The sequence below is a fragment of the Haplochromis burtoni genome, unplaced genomic scaffold (assembly GCF_018398535.1).
Source record: "Haplochromis burtoni strain Fernald_Lab_line unplaced genomic scaffold, NCSU_Asbu1 Contig_163, whole genome shotgun sequence".
In the NCBI taxonomy this organism is placed as follows: domain Eukaryota; kingdom Metazoa; phylum Chordata; class Actinopteri; order Cichliformes; family Cichlidae; genus Haplochromis; species Haplochromis burtoni.
Window position 1 is genome coordinate 824,854 of NW_024582524.1, and position 19,923 is coordinate 844,776.

Sequence of the window (19,923 nt, forward strand, 5' to 3'; positions counted from 1 at the left end):
ATACGGATCCCTCTGTATGCTTGCTCTGCCCGCTGCATTCCAGCCGTGGTTCTGCCGCAGAGCTCTGTAAATACTGAGTGAGAGGTTAGCCAGCTCTCTTGCTCTGTGTTTGTGGTATTTAGCATCTCTTAGCTAAGAGGCTCTCAGGCTTAGAGCCTACTGACCCAGTAGGATAAATGAATAGATAGCCTCTCTGTCTACTATATCCCCACTTAGCTGTGCGAGAGGCTCGAGATGATTTTACATTTATAGCTGGCCACTTTTTCAGATGGCCCGACTGTGAGTAGGCATTAGTCCCTGCTGTAGTTGGATCGTGCTCACGTGCTTTGTGTTTTCAGCATCACTCGGTGCATGAATTATGGCACGTGTGCACAGGTGCTGCAAAGATTTGCAAAATTCTCTGCTGCGTCAGTTTTTATTTCTCTCCACTGCTTGCCTGTGTCATTTTCACAGCTGCTCGTGTGTCAGTATGACCCAGGTGCTTCAACCAGGTTTTATTATGTTGTAAACTAATTATAGCTTCCTCCCCCCTGTGTGTCTCTGAGCCCTTTGGGTGGTGTTTAATATTACAGGTCACCACCTAATCTGTCTTTTGGTGTCCATATATCGATGGTTTTATCAATACTTCTGTTCCCTCTTTCTGTCAATCCATAAAAATATGATGTGCCAACATTAACTGAAGAACACACAAGTCACTGCTGAGTCCTGATCTCAGTAATTTAAAAGGAATCAAAGTTGGGAATGTAAATCTCTTTAGGTATATCTGGCCAGTAGGTGCCCTTGGTACCAATTTGGACAGCCTGCAAAAAGAGAAGAGAATCCACCACTGTACATTTACTCCACTACTCACTAATTTGACCTGCCTAATGGTTAAAAAAACTATTATCCACTAAAAAAATAAAGACCGTTACCAAGCTAAGAAGTGCATTTCTTGTTCTCAGTGATAAAAACTCGAGGATTTAGGTTCTTAAACGTGCCCCTAAGTGTCTTGTCCACTTGGATCTTAAGTGAGCGTGAATTGATGGAAGTGCCCTAGTTTTCAGCCCTGCTCTCCCCGAACTGTGCTTTTGATTTTTTATTATCCTTTTGATGTTAGATTTGTGGAAGTCGAGAGAGAGACTTTTATGAACTTGTTTGCCTTGCACATAAAAGGCAAACACTTCATCGTACTAAAATAACGAAAAATTATTGATGCATTTATTTGACTTTCATCTGATGTAAACTCTTTAAAGTGGAGCCCCACCAGTTGCAAATGTCAGCGTTGGTTTTGGAGAACTATTACGTAAGTGGGGGGGGGGGAAAGCATAAATAAAGGCCTTTTGGATACAGAGGGAGCTGCGTGGAATCTGAGGATTATTTAGATACTCGGTTGGTATCAAACCTCTTAGACCTCTGTCTGCTTGAGGCTAGTGGCTCCATGCTACTCCACATGCAGCGTAACAAACCCAAATTTCTGACCAGACTGACTGTGGCCCTTCTGTTTCATTGTTGGTGCTGGTGCGAGTTTTTATTACGGTAAAGTAATGTAAGGAAAACATTAAGTTCTGCTGCATAGAGTTTAACAGTTCTTTAAACGGTCCTTTACTGGGTCTGAGAGTGTTATGTGCTGCAATAAGTAGAGTTTTTTTTTAGTAAAATGATAGAAACCAAAGTTTTCTATTATTCTACTTTTTACTTCAGCCATTTTTACACTTTAACTCCATAAAATGACCATTTCAGAGGGATTCCCACTAGTGGAAGTACTGCGGTTTAAAGGGACGAGCGCTACCTGGAGTGTGCATGAGGAAGGACGCCCGCTCACCCGTGCTGTTCTCACAAGGGTGCAATTACATGTCACACAGACTTCGTCCTAAAAAGCTGGCACGTTAAAGACCGTTTAATATTCTCACATGTGCCGCTTGTCAAGTGACGTTGTTAAAAGTTTAAGGGCATGTTGGAAAACGGCTTTTCAGGGCTGCACGTTTTAAGCTCGGCAGTTATTGGATGAGATAGAAGGTAGCAAAGTCCCGAGAAGTCCTCACGAGTCCCTCAGTAAATTTAACAAGAGCTTAATGCTCTCTTGGTTTTCTTTGGGAACTCTCTGTAAATCCAGCAGAGCTTGCTTGAAGGAATTACCCAAAAATGGCCTTTAAAAATCTTGCATTTTTGTAGAAGAGTGAATTACAGTTGAGGTGAGAAACCCGCAAACCTATTTCACCCTTCATCTCCAGTGTTGTTGTGTTTTTGTGGGTTTATCTGTCTTCATTGTTCTTCTGTTTCTAAAAGTAAATTTGAGCAATTATTATAAAGTCTGAATTTTCTTTGATTTATGTATTGGTTAAAAGCAACTCTGTTAAGACTTAATTTAATGCTTTGAAGGAAAGCAAAAAAAAGAGGACAATACTGTTAAAATGAGTAGCTGCAGTTTTTTAATGGTGTTTATGCCTCACAAGCCTTAACACACAAATATGAACACATTTTCAGGTATTAGCCTTTCTGGGTGCTTGCTATATTTCTTGTTGCTGCTGCGAGCTTTTTCATTTCTGGTTATTTCTGTTAATGTGAGAATAGAGGTGAGGGGAACGGTGCGATAACGCTTGGCTAAATGAACAGTATAATTAATGTATGGGCTGAGATTGTGAATTTTATCCCTTTCTGGCTTGACGCCTCTGATGTCAGTGCAGCAGGAGTGTTTTCTATTAGACAAGTCAAGGCTACATCTACAGAGATGAGATGTAGGAGTGGAGGGCCTCTCGTAATATACCAAGGTCACCAGCTCGCTCGTTCTCTCCAGGCCCGGGAACTACAAGCGCTGGATTGAAGATATGTTGCCTTATATTGGAGCTGCTTCTGGCTCTCTGAATAAATCAAAACGCGCAAGAGCGTACGAGAAGCAGAGCATTCTGATATTTCACCCTCTCGTGGTTGCATCCCTTGGATACCCAATCTTTATGTCGCTCTTTTAAAGAGTGGTTCTGATTTAGAGCTGGGCTGGGCTTTGCAGATGCACATCTGCCTGTTCAAGCAGTTTGCTGGTACTCGGGACCAGTTTCAAAAATATGTGGAAAAGCTACAAACAAAGGCCACTATTGCTCATGTTTGTGGTAGTCCTTTATCTCTGCTTCAGCAGAGGAGGGGTAAGCAGACTTTGTTTTTTTGCTTCCTCCTTTTGGTGAACTCTGGTAAGACTGATGTCTTTCCAGTTCAGGCCAACCCTTTACCCAATTACTACTTGAACTTTTCACTGCAGGACTTCATGCAAGTGCATCTCCATAGCCTTTGTGTTGGTTAAATGTGTGTCATCCCACTCTCTATCCTGCATGTAGGTGGAGAGCTACGCAAATGAAGACGATGTATTGGCCTAAAGACTTTAATTCCTCCTCTTTTTCTAGCATTCTCGTCAGTGTTTCTGACTCGTCTTTATCTTCTATCGTCATGTTTTCTCCATTTATACAGCTCCACATATTCATATTGCCCAGTCTCTGACCCTCACTACCCACACACTGACCAGCAGCAGCAGCAGCATTCGTCAGGGCATCATTGCTCCAAGCCTCATTGGTCATCTCTCTTGCTGCCACTGTACAGCTCAGTAGCAGCCTGAGGTGAGTTTCTGTTGGCTCTAAGCAGCCGGGAAAACAACAAACCATAATTAGTTGTCACACCCTGATGGCAACGTTATCGCTTGTTAGAAGGAAGAAAAAATCTCAAGCAGGGTATTTGATCTGGAAAACAGCCACAGCGAAAAGAAGCCCTCCCAAAGCCTCGCTCAGGGGGATGTCGAGCTGTCAAAGAGCATCAGGTCAGATGGTGAAGCTCTTTTACCTCTTTTCCAATAGTACCTTGGCTCGGTTCAACTTGACTCTACTTTCTTTGGGCAGTTTTCTATTACAGTTGAGTACCGCCTCAATGTGCGTGGGGTCATTATTGCCAAAAGTCTCGTGTCGTCATTTGTATGTGACACAAACACAACAGTAGAGGACATCGATGGTATGCCTGCTGCAAAACGTCTACGCCTCATCCTTGAACCACAGTGTTGTTTTGTGTGTAGCTATTTCCCTCATTGCAGGTTTCAAAGATGCCGGCTTTAATTCATGTTAAGGAGTCACTATTGTGACTCATCCAGTGATGACAATCTTTGGCCAATCAGTGGCACGCAGTCTGACGATGTCACATTTTCAGCTTAACTCAGCTAGCTTGTAACCCCGGACGAGTAGGCACTAAAAAGGTACCTGGTACCAGTTAGTAACACCTAATGGAAAACCATAAAGGCTGAGCAGATACTAGTGGAGGCTGTTAAGACGGAAAGCTAATGGATGCTTGGTCCAAACTTGCCTCATCCCACCTCAGTGAACTATGAAAGACATATTAGTTTTACGTAACTGCCCAGGTTTGTTAAGTTGATCAGAAATACGTGTGAAAAACGCCTCTGTGTGTCTCTTTCTTGCCTCGTGAGCTGAGTAATTAGTACAGCATAAGAGTGCCAGCTGAGTTCACAACAAAATTAATGCATCATTGTCAAAAGCAGAGTATGCCTATGTCAAGACACCCATGTGGGAGATGGTTTTCTTTGGCAGAGACAAATATTTTGTCTTCTGTTTAGTTCTTATCAGAGTTTCTGCTTCTTGTTAGTTCTGCCAGTCACACTGTTGTGTCTATAGACACGAGTTCTTCGTGCCATCTGAGAATAAACACCGTGTTTTTTGTTGCTCTCACACTCGGCTGAATCATTGTGATGAGCTCGGGATTCTTCTGCCGTTTGTGGCTCGCTCAGATTCTCCATCTGTAAACCACCTGTCTTACCCCGTGTCACCCTGGCTGGTCTGTGCTGGCCACACATCAGAGTTTTCCATTTCCTGTGGATGTCACACGTCGACTGTGTGCTCAGCCCTTATCTTTTACCCTGCTATGTCGAAGTGAGGAATAACACATACGGCTCAGCTCGCTTGGTCACAGCATGGCTCTCTATTGAAAGAAGAGGGGTATTGTAGTGGCAGACAAGCTGGGTTTAATGTTGCCTTCGGGGCTTGTTGCTGTGTCTGTTCTTTTGTTGTCTGGAGGGGAAGCTTAACACCCAGTGTTTGTATTTTTGGTGTGTGTGTGTGTGCATGTTTGACTTGTCGAGCTGCATTTTCCAGCCCAGACAGCAAAGTAGAAGAAAGGTACAGGAAATACCGAGGGCAGTTTTACAATAATAGGGGAACTGTCAGATGCAGGACACTCTGTAAAAGCAGTGAAGGTTTGCTACATGCAAAGTGCGATTTCCCATTGGGGTTAAGAAGAGCTACTGTGGTTTGCTCTTATAGCTACTATATAGCACAAGCCTCATCTGAACAGAAGGTACAAGGTGAGCCACTTCCTGTCGATATCCACGTGTAAACCAATCCTTTTCCTGTTGACAGAAAGTACGTAGACAAAGGTCAAAAAGCACAGACAGAACTACACAGCCCAATGTTATCAGATATTAATTTGCTTCCAGTGTGAATTGCAGGGCAGCCTGACCAGCTGAAACAAACAGTGTCTGTTTCCAGACACTCTGTGAAAAGATGTACAGTATGAGGGCTTGATATGCACCGATTACATCATTCCAATGACATCGCACCCACAGCAATGAAAGCCTGGCCTGTGGAATGCCCACCACTGGTGTTTTTCTTTCTCTCTTTCCTCTTCCTTCTTTTTCTGTCTCTGTTTCGCAAAAATGTGGGTTACAAGCAATTAACCCATAAAAGGCAAACATGAACCTCTGAATCCTTTGCCCCAGTTTATAAATAGCAAGACTTCAGCCTCATTTCTGCTTTTGCTGCCACTGTACCACAAGCAAAGCCCTCACCCCTCAATTTTACTACATAGCTTGACAATTATAGGGCATGGGTGAAGCCCAAATGAATAGCTTTTGTATGACTTGGGCTGGGGATGCATACAGGATGAAAGTGTTTTAGCTGTGGCCAGTCACCGCACTGCTAGGGTGGAGGCTGAGCTGGCATTGTCACTGGTTTGTGACTGACCAGACCAGGCTGAGGGCTGTCACTGGGTAAACATATTGAGGGGAGGGCATGGTTGTAGCATATGGTTAAAAAAAGATGTGGGGTGGGGGGGGTAAATAAATAATAGGAAGGGGGTGGAGAGTGGGAAGCTTAGGGCAACGCTTGGGGGTTAACAAATTAAAGGGTGAGCCCAGTGGTGGGGCACGGGGCAACTGTCAGGAGAGGGGGGAGGGCATTGTGGTGAAAGGGCGTAGTACGCCCTAAGTGGCTGGGGAAATAAGTCTAGCAGGCAAGAGAGAGAACAATAACAAGCATCTTGGAGACTTTAAAAGCAACAAAAAAAAACTGCCTCATGTGGAAAATATTCTCAAAAATAAGCCTCACCATGTTTTCCGTGGCACACATGAGTTCATTGTTGTGGGTGTGTGCAGTGGTGTGACGCTGATGAGCCGTTGGTGGATGGCGAAAAACATTGTGCCCCCCAACAGTGCGGTCAGTCAGTCATTCAGTGTGGCAGATAGGCAGTGACCACGCAGCAGGGAGGAAGAGAGTGTTTTGGTCAGACCAGGTCCTGAAGCCACCCAGGAGATGCGTGCTTCTGGGTGTGTTTGCGTGTGGAATTGAGGTTTGCTTGATGTATAGCCACAGCTGGGGGACAGTGGGAGGGGATGAAGAGACAGCTGGCAGGGCAAAGGGTGAGTGTAACGAGGAGTGTGTGTGACAGCCACAGTGACTCCTTTGTTCCTACTCACTTGTGCCAGTCACAGCAAGTAGATGGCTGGTGTGTGAAGTGACTGAATCCTTTCATAGCACCTAGACCAGATACACAGTTTAGCTTTACACTCAGCCTGTGTGTGTGTGTGTGTGTGTGTGTGTGTGTGCAGGCAGGGTGTGTGTGACTCTATGCAACAGAGAAGTGGCAATGGCGGCAAGAGATTTCCACAGGAGAGCCCATAACCATCTTCCATAATGCCAGTGTTCCTGTAGAGCGTTTATTATGCTTGTGATGATAGTCATCAGCGCTAACATAATTGTAGCGCCAGCAACACTGAACAGTGGCGTGCTTGCTATATGCTAAGGTAATGAGTGTTGTTGAGGGCCTGTGTTCTCTCCAGAGTTATGTCTTAATAAGAGGAGTAATTTTTGCTCTGGTGGAGAGGAGTTCTGCATGTGTGTGGCTTCTGCTGGAAACGCTGCTAACGTGTGGACTGAGTTTGTCAAGGTGCAAGGTCACATGAGATGTCTCCTTCACCACACCTTTTATTAAAGCCCTCTGGTTGTGTGTTTGTGTGTGTGCGTTTGCGCGCATGAACATTTTCCAACGTTTTCATTTTCACCCGTCAGAATACCAGCAGTCTTTCAGTAACAGGCTAATGGATAGAGGATAGCTTATTGTTCTCTACTATTAAAAGGTGCTTTTTCCCCCCTCTTTGAAACCTCTACACTGAAGCATACCCTCTTCCAACACCATTTAGCTTTCCAGTGATATTTTTTTATGAGTTCAATAAGCCCTTTCAGTGCCTGACATCTTCCTGTGAGTATCTGAACCATTTATTTCAAGTAGGACAAGTAAAAATAGCCATGAATCAATCTCAAATGTTCTCGGGCTTTTTGCACATCTCAATCTAGGCTACAACCCAACAGGGGATAGAGCGTTCAAAGCTGGGCAGAATAACTGGCACTTCGGTGGAGGGGCACAGTCATTAAATACATGACTGGTGGCAACAATTTGGACTTTGACATACTTTTAAAAGCCATTAAAGGTGCAGCGGCGGATTATGATTTGTTGAGTTATGATGATAATACGACCCTTTGGTTATTACATGCTTCAGTGGAGATGGTAATCCTCTGATACAATTGATTTTAGTTTAAGTGCAGACCATGTTTCCGTTAGAAGATGTATCTTTTGAAGTTAAGTGTGCAACACTGTAGCAGCTGCAGACCAAAGTATCAGTTCCCCTGAAATGTCACAGTACCATACAGAGTGGTTTTTGTTCAGTGCAGGGATGAGAAGCAACGTTCAAGCGGGGGAAGAGCAATTGTTTCATGTAGGATGCACATGGTAGGAAGTTGTGTTGTTTAGGTGTCTTGTGCCTAGGTGCTATATAAATACTGTGAAAGCATAAAAACGCTCAATTGATGGAGAAATACATTTTAAAAATCAGTATGTATGCAATGTGTGCTGCCAAACGCACCCTCAGAACTTCCTTAAGATTCATTCACACATTTACAGTCAACGCCCTCAGCCACCCTCACAGCATGACCCGCTTGGGCCCTCTGTCGAACCTTAAGTCACCTTAAGAAGAAAAGGCTCTTTTAGCGCTAAAATTTCTCAGTTAACAGCAAATAGAAAATCTTCAGCTGTTGGTTGTAAGAGTGAGCTCAGTGGCCTTTATGCCCTTCCATCTGTTGGATTGCTCTTTATTTTTTATTTTTCTGACCTAGGATATACTAATGCAGGATACTAACTACATGTTGATCTTAAACTTCTTTTGCAAGTCATTTTCCTCGGTGCTTTGCATTGCATAAAAAATTTCCATAAACCTCAGCTAATACTGCTGAGGCTCTATGTAAAATGAGAGACGTTAAAAAGTGAATGTCTCATTCACATCTGTGTCAGCTTCCACATGTTCATCTGCATATGCTTGTGCTGCTCTCATTTGCTGCTCTTGTCTGGCGTTCAAAGACCTCATCCTCAAAGGGGCATGAGCGGCAGCAGCTGACTTGTATTTAACTCTGCAAACGTGCGGGCGCACAAACACACACGAACTATTTGATCTGAGCTAAAATCCAGAAATGTAAACTCTAAACTAAAAGGACACTATATTGCCAAAAATATTCAGTCACCCATCCAAATAATTGAATTCAGGTGTTCCAATCACTTCTGTGGCCACAGGTGGATAAAATCAAGCACCTGGGCATGGAGACTGCTCTTACAAACGTTTGTGAAAGAATGGGTCGTTCTCAGGAGCTCGGTGAAGTCCAGCATGGTACTGTGATAGGATGCCACCTGTGCAACAAGTCCAGTCGTGGAATTTCCTTGTTACTAAATATTGGACAGTCAAGCGTTCGTGGTATTATAACAAAGTGGAAGTGATTGGGAATCTCAGCAACTAATCCACTAAGTTGTAGACCCAGAGGTCTGCCAACTTTTTGCAGAGTCAATCACTACAAACCTCCAAATTTCACGTAGGCTTCAGATTAGCTCAAGAACGTGTACAGAGCTTCAAAGAATCGGTTTCCATGACCAATCATCCAAACGTTACATCACCAAATGCAATGCAAAGTGTCGGTTGTTGTGGTGACGGAGACGTGTTCTCTGGAGTGATGACTCACACTTCTCCGTCTCGCAATCTGATGGACGAGTCTGGGTTTGGTGGTTGCCAGGAGAACAGTACTTTTCTTGCTGCGTTGTGCCAAGTGTAAAGTTGGTGGAGGGGGGGGTTGTTTTTTAGCAGTTGGGTTCAGTCCCTTTGTTTCAGTGAAAGGAACTCTTAATGCTTCAGCATACCAAGACATTTTTGATAATTTCACAGTCCCAATTTTGTGGGAACAGTTTAGGGAGCGAGTTTGGTATGGAAGAACTTGCCTGGCCTGCACAGAGTCCTGATCTCCAGCTGATAGAACACATTTGAGATTAATGAGAGCAGAGGCTGCAAACCAGGCGTTCTTGTTCACCATCAGTGTCTGACCACACAAATTCTCTTCTGGAAGAATGATCCAAAATTCCCATAAACACTTCTAAACGTTGTGGAAAGCCTTCCTAGAAGAGTTGTAGCTTTTACAGTTGTAAAGGGTGGACCAACATCGTATTAAACCCTATATATCAAGAATGGGACATCGCTCAAGTTCATATTCACATCAAGGAATACTTTTTACACTATAGTGCAGACTTAAAAGTACTTATATTAACTTTTTGCTTTATTTTTTTAGCATTTCCTTATTCCCATATTTCTTCAGCAAAGAACTTAGAATTGGCCAATTCCCGTGATATTTTCCATGTATATTGCTGTTGTGAAATCGGTGCAAATACTAATGACTGAAATGTAACCCAAGTGCTGCACGATTCATTTATCCATAATTTCATGTCAACTTGTTTTTGCATGGCAACAGTTCTGCAGTTGTTAGGGAGCAGCAAACAGCTCTTACCCATTAAACCAAGTGCTTCTAATTTGTCCCCACATTGCATCAGTAAATGACAAAACTGTGGTGCACGGCATGACAGGCTTTTCACAATCGGGAAACAAAAATAGAAGTAATATGTGTCTGTGTGTGTTGGCAGGAGAGAGAAAAAACAGTGTTGAATACTAAAGAGTAAAAAGCCAAAACAAAATGAGCTTTGATCAAGGAAAACTCGCATTATTTATTAGGAACTGGAAAAACTTCAGATTTTCAAACAATATTTTCCTCATTTGCGGTGGTTTCATAGGGTGGAGGTTAACACATTCACTTAACGCATGAAAGATCCCCAGTTCGAGAAAGTTAGGAAACACAGAACCACACGAGAGTTGTATTAGGAAAAGCATCCAGCATAGAAACTGGTGTCAAAGTATGCTGATCCACCCCCGCTGAAACTTACCTGTAGCAGGGTAACACTGCATGTCTGAACTTTGCTATTACCTTAAAATTATGATTAAAAGTGTCCAAAAAATCCTACCTGAGCAATGTTCAGTGTGTGTGTATGTGTGTTGTCATGCACACAAACATTGAATTCTGCGTCTGAACAACCCAATAACAGTCAATCAATGCTTCATGGGAAACTTTACAATGCAGTCTGAGTTTGAGGGAGAACATCCAGCATCTTCCTGTGTGCGCATCTGTGTGGGTCCCTCTGACACCGACACAATACCGTCTGAAAGCAGTCCCGGTTTGTATGTTTGTCTAAATGCCGAACAAAAAGAAAGCCTTGCCTTAGCAGCTCAGCAGCAATCATTTGCAATGGAAATTCCCTGACCCGGGATGCCCAGTCCTTCACATCCCATTTGATTCAATGGAGCACATGCCAACTCTGCCAGCGCAGTGAACAGAGAGAGTTAAGCTCATAATATGTAACAAAACAGGTCTGAAAGAGCTTTCTAGTCATCAGCTTAACAGTAACCTTTCATTTTAAAACCTGAAGACTGTAGTCATATCTGTAATGCCTTTCTCATCACACTGTTAATATCTATATCTTTTTTTGTTAGTTTTTTAAATAATATGCTGTATGAGCAATTTTATAGTTCCTGTCTTTTTGTAAATGGTTAACCTAAATCTGAAATCATCTCAAACATACCTCAGCAGATAATAAGGCAGCCAGTCCTCCTTTTGTTCAGTTGTTTGTTACCTCGCCACACTCCACCTGATGAGTTGTTCAAAGCGTCCACGACTAGTTCTGGTTCTGTAAGTCAGCGTATGCTCTCACTGTTGTGACAGCTTTTTTCTTTTGCTGCTGAAAAAGATGTAGAACACCAGCACCTTTCAAAGCATCACAGTCAAACATTCCAGTATGTGAACAACAGTAATAGGAATAGGATGGTTATATCATCAGATCTAACTTGTGGACCAGCGTGTAAGGTGCAGAGCTGTTCAACTGTGGCTGTTCAGGCACACATTCGCTAAAAATGAAAGGATTTATTTGAAAGCTGGGCTTGAATGGTGTGTTCGCTCCTGTTTGTGTATGATGCAATGCAACAAGTAATTTTTTTGTTTTGTTTTTTATATTTTTCGGTGACCACTCATAAATCTGTTTCTCTTGTCATGGTTTAGGCATATAACCAAAGATATTTTAAAGCGCACATGAAGTGGGTGCAGTTGTTTCTCATTTAGCCATAGACGGTGTAAAAGATGATGAGAGGGGCGGGTCTGACTGTGAAACTGCTTGCTCATTGGCTAACAACTTGTCAATCGCAAGTCGTTATCCAAGGCAGCTATTTTTTTTATTACCCCTCAGCCATAATCATGTATTATCATCACTCTGCTGGGCGGGAGAGCGACGTGGACACTCAACTTTGTGAGCACGAGAACGAGACGATGTAGGATTTTCAAATTCGTACCACAAGTGCTTCTATTAAAAATCTCAGACGAGTTTGAATCACAGTAACCTCAGCCTCAAGGTCAAGGTCAGAGGTCGAGTTTTTTTTTTTTTTTTTTAATCTTCTGAATCCAATAAAAGTCAAGACGGAAGTTACAGAGGATCTTCAAATTTATACCACATCTACTAGAAGGCTGAAGTGTAGCATTAGCAGTCGTCAGTGTTTTTTAGTATGATATAAATGCGTGACTGAGGCCATAAACTCAGCAGGAAAGTTCTGACTGAGGTCAAGTCAGAAAGTCTTTTCCCCATAGACTTTTATGGGACCAGAAGACGTGTAGCAACTACAGCTGTCGCCATCCAGTGGCCTTCAGATAAAATCCAGGTTTAAGCTACGTCCATGTTTTACACGGTCTGCGTATATAGTGTAAAAGAGTGAACTTTACACCGTTATACTTTTTCAGCCTAAGGCCTCAATTTTACTCAGCTGCAGACAAGAAGAGCTGGAGATCAGATGGCCGAGTAGTTATTACTCCTGTTGTACTTCTTTGAAGTCTGCCACCTTGAGCAAATATGTACTTGGTGCATTGTAATATAAATTCTCCACGGAGAAGTGTGCGCAGTCACAATAACACACACGGGCACGCAGAGATCTGCACGGACCTCACGTTCAACATCTGATGAAATCTACGTGATATGGCTGGCGAATGGTGAGACTTGCTTCTGAAATACAATACATGGTATTAAGTAGTTGTTGTCAGTAACCTCAGAACAACCAGAACATTCTCTACTTTGCACATTTTCAAGCAGCAAAAATAAAATATAGTAGCAGAAAGATGAGCAGTTTAAAGTTATGCTTATATTTCCTGGTTACAGTATCTTCATCTGTCCTCGTTGCTTCTGTTGGCAAGGTGGGCTGCGTGACACATTAAGACTAACACTCACAGTAATTAGCATAACATTGCCATACTGCCCGTGCTCTAGGGCAGTGCCGCTCTCTTTTCTCTCCAAAATGAGTGAAACTAAGCCTTTAGCTACAGTATTGTTCTTGCATAATCCCCTCTGCTCTATTCTGAGGTGTACACTTAGCTCACGCCTGGTCGGCAACAGTGCGTGTGCTCTGTTTTTGCAGCTTCGTAGGATCCTGAGTGTGCAAGTAACTTCCCAAAGCATCTGTCTTTTCTGTTTGCTGTTTAGCACACAGAAGCCATACCAACACTTCCTTCTTTACGAGCAATGATAATCCTGTTGAGAGATGAATACCCTTCAAGAGCAGTTTTCACTTAGCTGCGAAGAGATAACTACCGTCTGTGTTTTATGAATGAGAAACCTCACAGAGGAGGCTATAAAAGACAAGTGCGATGTCTGTTGTCTCCAGCTTGTGTGCGCTGCTTGTGGTTATGTATGCATGTTTTCCGTAATAACCTTTTGTCCGGTGCATTTCTTTCCTGCCGTCTGGTGTATAATTTTAGCATTTTAGGAACACAAATTTCAGGGCTGATTATTGCTAAACTGCACATTTGAGAGACTGCTTTAGCCTGACCTTGTTGAACCAATTTTGAAGAACGTTTTACCTTTTTAAGATATTTTTTTAACACGACAGGAAGCAATTTAATTATCCAATTGCTGCTTTTGTTAGGATTTTTTTTATGACCTCAGTGGCAGTTTCAATGAGCCAGATTAGCTGGCATTTGGAAAAGCTGAGCTATTGATTTGCCCTCCAGAAACGAGGGTTGATTGGTAACATAGCACGAAACTGGAGCTTGTTATAACTTGTTCCCTGTCCTAAATTTGGTTGGTTGGTTGTTTTTTCAATGAAGGCCAGTTTCATAACCTCAACCGTGTCAGTGTTTTAAAATAGGCAAAATGTTTACGTGGTTGTTTGCTTCTCTGAAATGCGCCTACCTAGAGCGAGGGGTGGGAGGGTTGTGTGATAGAGAGGTGCTCGGATGCGCTCAGTGTTCTGCTAGAGTAGTCAAGGTCACTGTATGATGGAGGCGGGTTTAGATTTTTTTGCTTGTGAATGAAAAATGCTGCGCTGGTTTCCTCCCTGTGTTACAACGCCTTCCACCTCCTCCAACACATACCTCGCACGACAATGGGACTATAGACCTAGTTCTATAACTTCCCTTTCTATCCAATCGAAAAGCACCATAGATCCCCGCCTTGGTCATGTGACCTGACAGGGTTTTGTTGTGTGCCTACCATCCCCACTAAACACCCTACACACACACACACACACACACACACACACACACACACACACACACAGATGGGGGTCAAGGGAACTTTTTCAGGATGGCTTGTTCCTTGAAGCGTGGCCCCTGAGGCTCCAGCCCTTTGTTGTCTGCAGTGATCAGTCAGAGGGGAGCTCTGCTCAAACTCTTTCTGCCCCGACTCTCTGCCGCTTTTGAAGCATTGCACTTTAATGCTTTTCTTCATCACACACAGTTGTGGCTTTGGCAACTGTTACACACATTTTTATGGCGCTGAAGAAGAGATTTCATATTTGGTTTTGTCAACAGCGAACGGACATTTACGTTTCCGCAGTGGTTTTTTGATTTATTTCTTTATTTTTGAGCCAAAAGTTTGTTTTACCTCAGTTTTTAAAAATGTAAAAGACAGAAAGACAAAAGAATATATTTTGTATTAGATTTACATGTGATGTTCTTTCTCTTGATATGAGAGACTTAGAAAATGGTCATTGGTCACATTTGTTAATACTGCTATGATTGCTGCAACATAATTGTAGTACGCTTAATTCACAAATGTAAACTCACATTTATAAAATACGATCATACAAATACGAGTTTGGCTGGCTTGAGAAACTGAACGACACATGGTCTAAATACACTAACAGCATCCAAAGTATTATCCTTCTTGTGTAATTCTGAAATATACCTAACCATTTTTGTTAGATGTTGGATAGGCTCAAATGTTTGCAATGGCTAACGTGTAATACTTAACCTCATGTAATGTAACTAACATTGTGCCTTGTAGTAACTATAGTAGGCTACTCGGCAACCATCCAAACATTTCATTCAGTGTCCTGTCAACAAAATATAATATTAGCATCTTTTCTTTTCAGCTGTTGTTGATTTTTTTTTTTTGTTTTTTTTTGCAGAATTGCTTTTTTTTTGTAAGATTCTATATTTGTTTTGTTTTGTTGTTCTGTGGTATTGAATTGGGTATTAAGAATCGTGTAATTCTGTTGGTCCCAACTACTAAATTTCTGTTATGAAGACATCCCTACTCCCCACTTGGTAGTCATCATGGTATCACATTTGGGCCGTTATTGTAAAGTGATTTATCTAAATGAACTGCATCTATATACTCACAAGTCAACTCTAATAAACACAGCATAGAGACTTCACTGAATTTTCCCCAAATAGGTTTTTAAACAGTCTTCTATCTCCCATAGATTTCAATTTCTTCAGGTCTTTGAGTGCTTTATCTTATATTGTCTCACTAAGCAGTTAGTTAGCTTGTAATAAATAACTTGTTATATGTCTGTGCTGCAATTATTACATACTGTAAAAAGTCAGTCGGCACCATTGTCAGGGTTTGTTCAACATCAAAGGTTTGAGATTATAAGACTCTAGCAACTACATTTTTTTTCCTTTCTTTGCTTACACCCCGTGAGTTTTCTGTGGAGCCGTTTATTTCTAATAAATATATTTAGAACATGACATTTAAATAGTGCTTGTGCATTTGAATACCTTACCTATATACCTAAAGCCATTTCTACTGTTATGACTATAAATATAGTCACATCAGTAGTAGTCAATCTGTCCCTTTAAGTATCCAGCCCCCTCTTTCCTGCTTCATTCTAAAATATGTAAGTTGATTACACCCCAGACCCCGCGGGCCTACAGCCAGACCAGCCACTGGAGACTGGAGACATGCATAGCATAACTGACATTTTTATCTCTTTAACCAGAATCTCTAGCTGAGGTAATTTAAGGTTCAGAAACCGCTGTTATCAACCTCAGGATTTCATTGAGGTCCGTTTAAAAATCCCGATGGTGAAGTCTGAACCGACCACTGGTTGAGTATGCGGAATTTTCTTTGGAGGAATTTGTGATGGTACTGTGTTTTTATAATAATTCTAAGCATGCATCCCGTTATTATTACTAAGGGTCTAAGCCTGCCTTCCACTAAAGTAGACGTTAAGGTCTCTTTGCTGATTGCACACGTCAGCAGTGGTAACAATCCAGCACACTGATGGGTTTCAACCCAGCTGGATCCCAGCAAACTTAATGTTTCCTACCGCTGCGACAGATTACAAGTTTGGATCTACTTTTAAAGACAATATTGGATCACAAAGTATTTCCATAACTCAGTCCTACTGTTCTGTTCTGTTTGGAATAAATAAGCTGTGGAGACTGTGTGTTTGACCTGGAAAGGCTGCTAAGAAGCCCAAGAGCAGAAGGTCACTCTCACACTCTCGCACACACTTTTTCTCCTGTAGCCAGCAGTGGAAAGGCTTCCGGGGTAAACACCTAATTGCGCGCCTCTTTTCTGTTTTAAAGCTCTCACCGCCGACCTTGGTGCTGACTGATATTGAGTTATGTAATGGGCGAGGATGGCATGTTATTTTTAAATCTACAGAGAAAAGGGATTGTGTTTGAACAGAGCACATCGCCTATTGTGTATCAGTAAGGAAAAAAACCCAACGTGTAATAGTCACCTTATGCAACACCCTTGACAACGCGCACAGTAAGTGCTGATTTAAATATATACACACAAGGGTATTTTTGATGATGCAGATCATGTTTCATAAGCGCTTACATATCCTAAAATATCACTCTTTCCATTTAGATTGATCACAGAGCAGTGAGGAACCTCATTCATGATCAGTGGGTCACCATATTTGTCTGTTCACTTCTCAGCGGTTTATGATGCATGGATGCTGTAAACACCTGATATAATTAGATAAATAAATACATTCAGTCATTACTCATTACATTGGTAAAGAGATGAAGGTACATACATAGCAACTTTTTGCATCTGTTATCGGGCCACTTCTCATTTGTTTGTCTATGTTTTAGAGTTGTGTTTAAAAGTATAATCATGGGAAGGAAGATTCAGAGCAAAATGTTAAATCTCCAACCAGTTGTTGAGTGGTTGCTGGAAGCTGGTAGATGAACTTGATTGCAAAGAGGTATACAGTGCTGCACCAAAAATCTCCTTGCAGTTGCTCTGGTTGCTAGACTGATTGATGCGGTTGTGACACCAGTTTGTCTACAAACGCTAACCAACCACCAAGTGGTAAGTAAACTTAAAAAACTGCAACACAAACGAGAACTGCCACCCTGTTTGCAACCAATTTCACCCAGCAACCACTTGCAAACCGTCTGGCAAAAACTGTTTTTTTTCCTGACAACCAGAGGTTACCGGGAGATCACTGGCCAGTCTCCAGACCTGTGTAATTGAGCCTTCATATGATACGCTGTGTTAGCCTTGTTCAGTTAGTGCACTGAACAAGGCTAACACAGTACAGTGCATGACTTACTTTCTTAAATTCCAACATTGCCTTTTCATCCTCAGTTTAAAGTTGGCATGGGTTAAGCGCCTGAGCCATTTGCATTATTAAAATGTAACTGTGTTATTTTTTTTTTCATGCATTGCAGATAGAGAAAGGGCAGATGATAGAGTGACTGATGGTCTGTGAAGAGTGCTGACTGCAGCATTGTGCAGACAGATAACGATATGGGCAATTAAAACAATTTATCATTATACACAAAACAATAGTGTACAAGTGAGTTTCAATTACGCCAGAGTTTAAGAAACTTTTAGTTAACATAAATATTTGACCTTTCCCATTTTGAGCTTAAAAAAATGATATAAATAAACTTTTTAATACTAACTAAGCTCAATTTGTAATAATTTCTTCCTTTGTGTCACAGTAACCCTGTTAATTTAAATAATAGTGGGCACTTACTTACAGTTACTCATATTAAAATGAGAATACTGGTTATTAAATGTATTTGCATAAGGCTTTAGTGGTGACCTTTTCTCGATAGCTTGAGATTTGCCCCATAAGACTTTATTATCAAATTGAGCAGAGCATCACTCTGCACTCTCTTATCTGCATGTGGGTTGTCAGTCATCCAGGTCATGGCACTGCCTGTATCACTGAGAGGTGTGAACAGGGCAACCTCCAAGAGGAGAAGCCCACTATGGGTTAAATACCTGGGGCTCTATCAGTTTTTAGAATGAATGAAATGTGAACCTAAAAAATAAGCCGACTTGCCTCCATTTCAGTCGCATAAGACTCTTATCTGTGTCAACACGCCGATAATCAAAAACCCCAATGCACCCATGGTGTCACTGCTCACTTTCTTCACATAAAGGGAATAAATAAAGCCTGAGAAAATAAACTGTAAGCATAATGGAACAAACATAAAACAGTCATGAAAACAGAACAGGCATAATTATGAACTGCAAGCTCTGAGCTTCCTTGACATGCACGCTGCAATATTAATAGATAAGTGCAGACTCTAGCAGACAAACATCTTCTTCCCGTCTTTCTTGATCATATTAAGTGCAGTAAGTGCTTGCATGCATATTTTTCTCAGCCTGACTGTGTTTAGATAAAAGAGCTGAATGCTTTCCTGACTACACATTACTGACACAAGACATCCATCAATCCATTCATTTCCTTCCACTTATGCGGTCCAGGGTTGCAGGAAGGCTGGAGACTATTCCAGCTGTTCTATCAAGGCAGAGTACACCCTGGACTAATCACTCATCTATCACAGGACCAAGATGCACACACTTAGACTGAATTAGGAAAAAACAAACAAACAAACAAAAAACCCCACTTTTAATTGGTATTTAGATTATTTGGGTTTACAGTACACCTGTCTGGTGTGCTGCACACACAGGTTTAGTCAATTGCCCCTGAACCTGTGTGCTATTACTACTGTCAGACAAGCAAGGAGTCAGCACATTAGCGTGTGCAACGATGTTCCAGTCATTGTTATTCATAAGATAATAAGTGGATACTTGCACAAAACTGGGCAGTGAAACTCAGCTAAAACACTGTATTTACATTTGACATTTTCTGCATTAAAATACGCCCAGTTGTGTTTGGACCAATTAAGGAGCTGCTGTCGAAAATTTTGTTCCTATTAATTTCGCTTCTGTGGTTTTGCAGACTGTTGCTGTTTCTGCTTCTGCTTCTTTTTCTGGCGGGTCACTTTAGGGGTCACCACCACAGCAGATCGTCTGCCTCCGTCTCATCTCCACCCTCAATATTCTCTGTGGTCTAATCGGTTGATGACACACTGCTTTAAAAGCGTCATTTGTAGAAAAATAATGACGACTATATTTTTGTGTTCTAATAACATTACTTTGATTGACGTTGTCATCGCGTAACTGTAGATTATCGTTTATCTTGATGGTTTACAGACCTAGCATATGCATGCATGGAGCATTGTTAATGATGATAAGGACTGGCAAGATGTAATTCATTTCTTTGTCCAGTAAGAATGGTCCACTGGTGCACGATAACTCCATTACAGGTTATCTCTTTTTGCATTTTATCTAGTTTAGAGTCTAAAGCAGGAAGTCTGTCTTTCTCAGTGCCCCGTTCAAACCCCAGGACTTTCCTCTTTTCTTTTTTTTTTTTTTTTGCAGGCTAATAGCTTGTGTTCATTTACGGCTGTGATTTGATCATGCAAGTGAAACGTGTTACTCTTCTTAAGTGGAATAAGTGTGGATGTGGCTTTGAATAATAGATGAACCCCCGAAGTGTTATGGAATTATCTTGGCCTGACAACCTCCTCTGCAAGCACAATGTGGGAATGTGCCGATTCATTTTATGTTTAAAAAAGAGAAAGTCTGTGAATAAGAAAAGAAGCTTTTGAAACACCAGTCAATTGGATGACGTCAGCACCTGCCTGACTTTATTTAAAACCTGCATTTGCTTTAAATTTTCAGTTAACG

At 41.7% G+C, this 19,923-nt stretch overlaps 1 protein-coding gene across 1 annotated transcript in view; it reads left to right on the forward strand.

Moving 5' to 3' along the window:
• Positions 1–19,923, forward strand: part of elmo1 (engulfment and cell motility 1 (ced-12 homolog, C. elegans)) — a 98,933-nt gene that overhangs the window by 4,366 nt on the left and 74,644 nt on the right. The window lies entirely within an intron of this gene.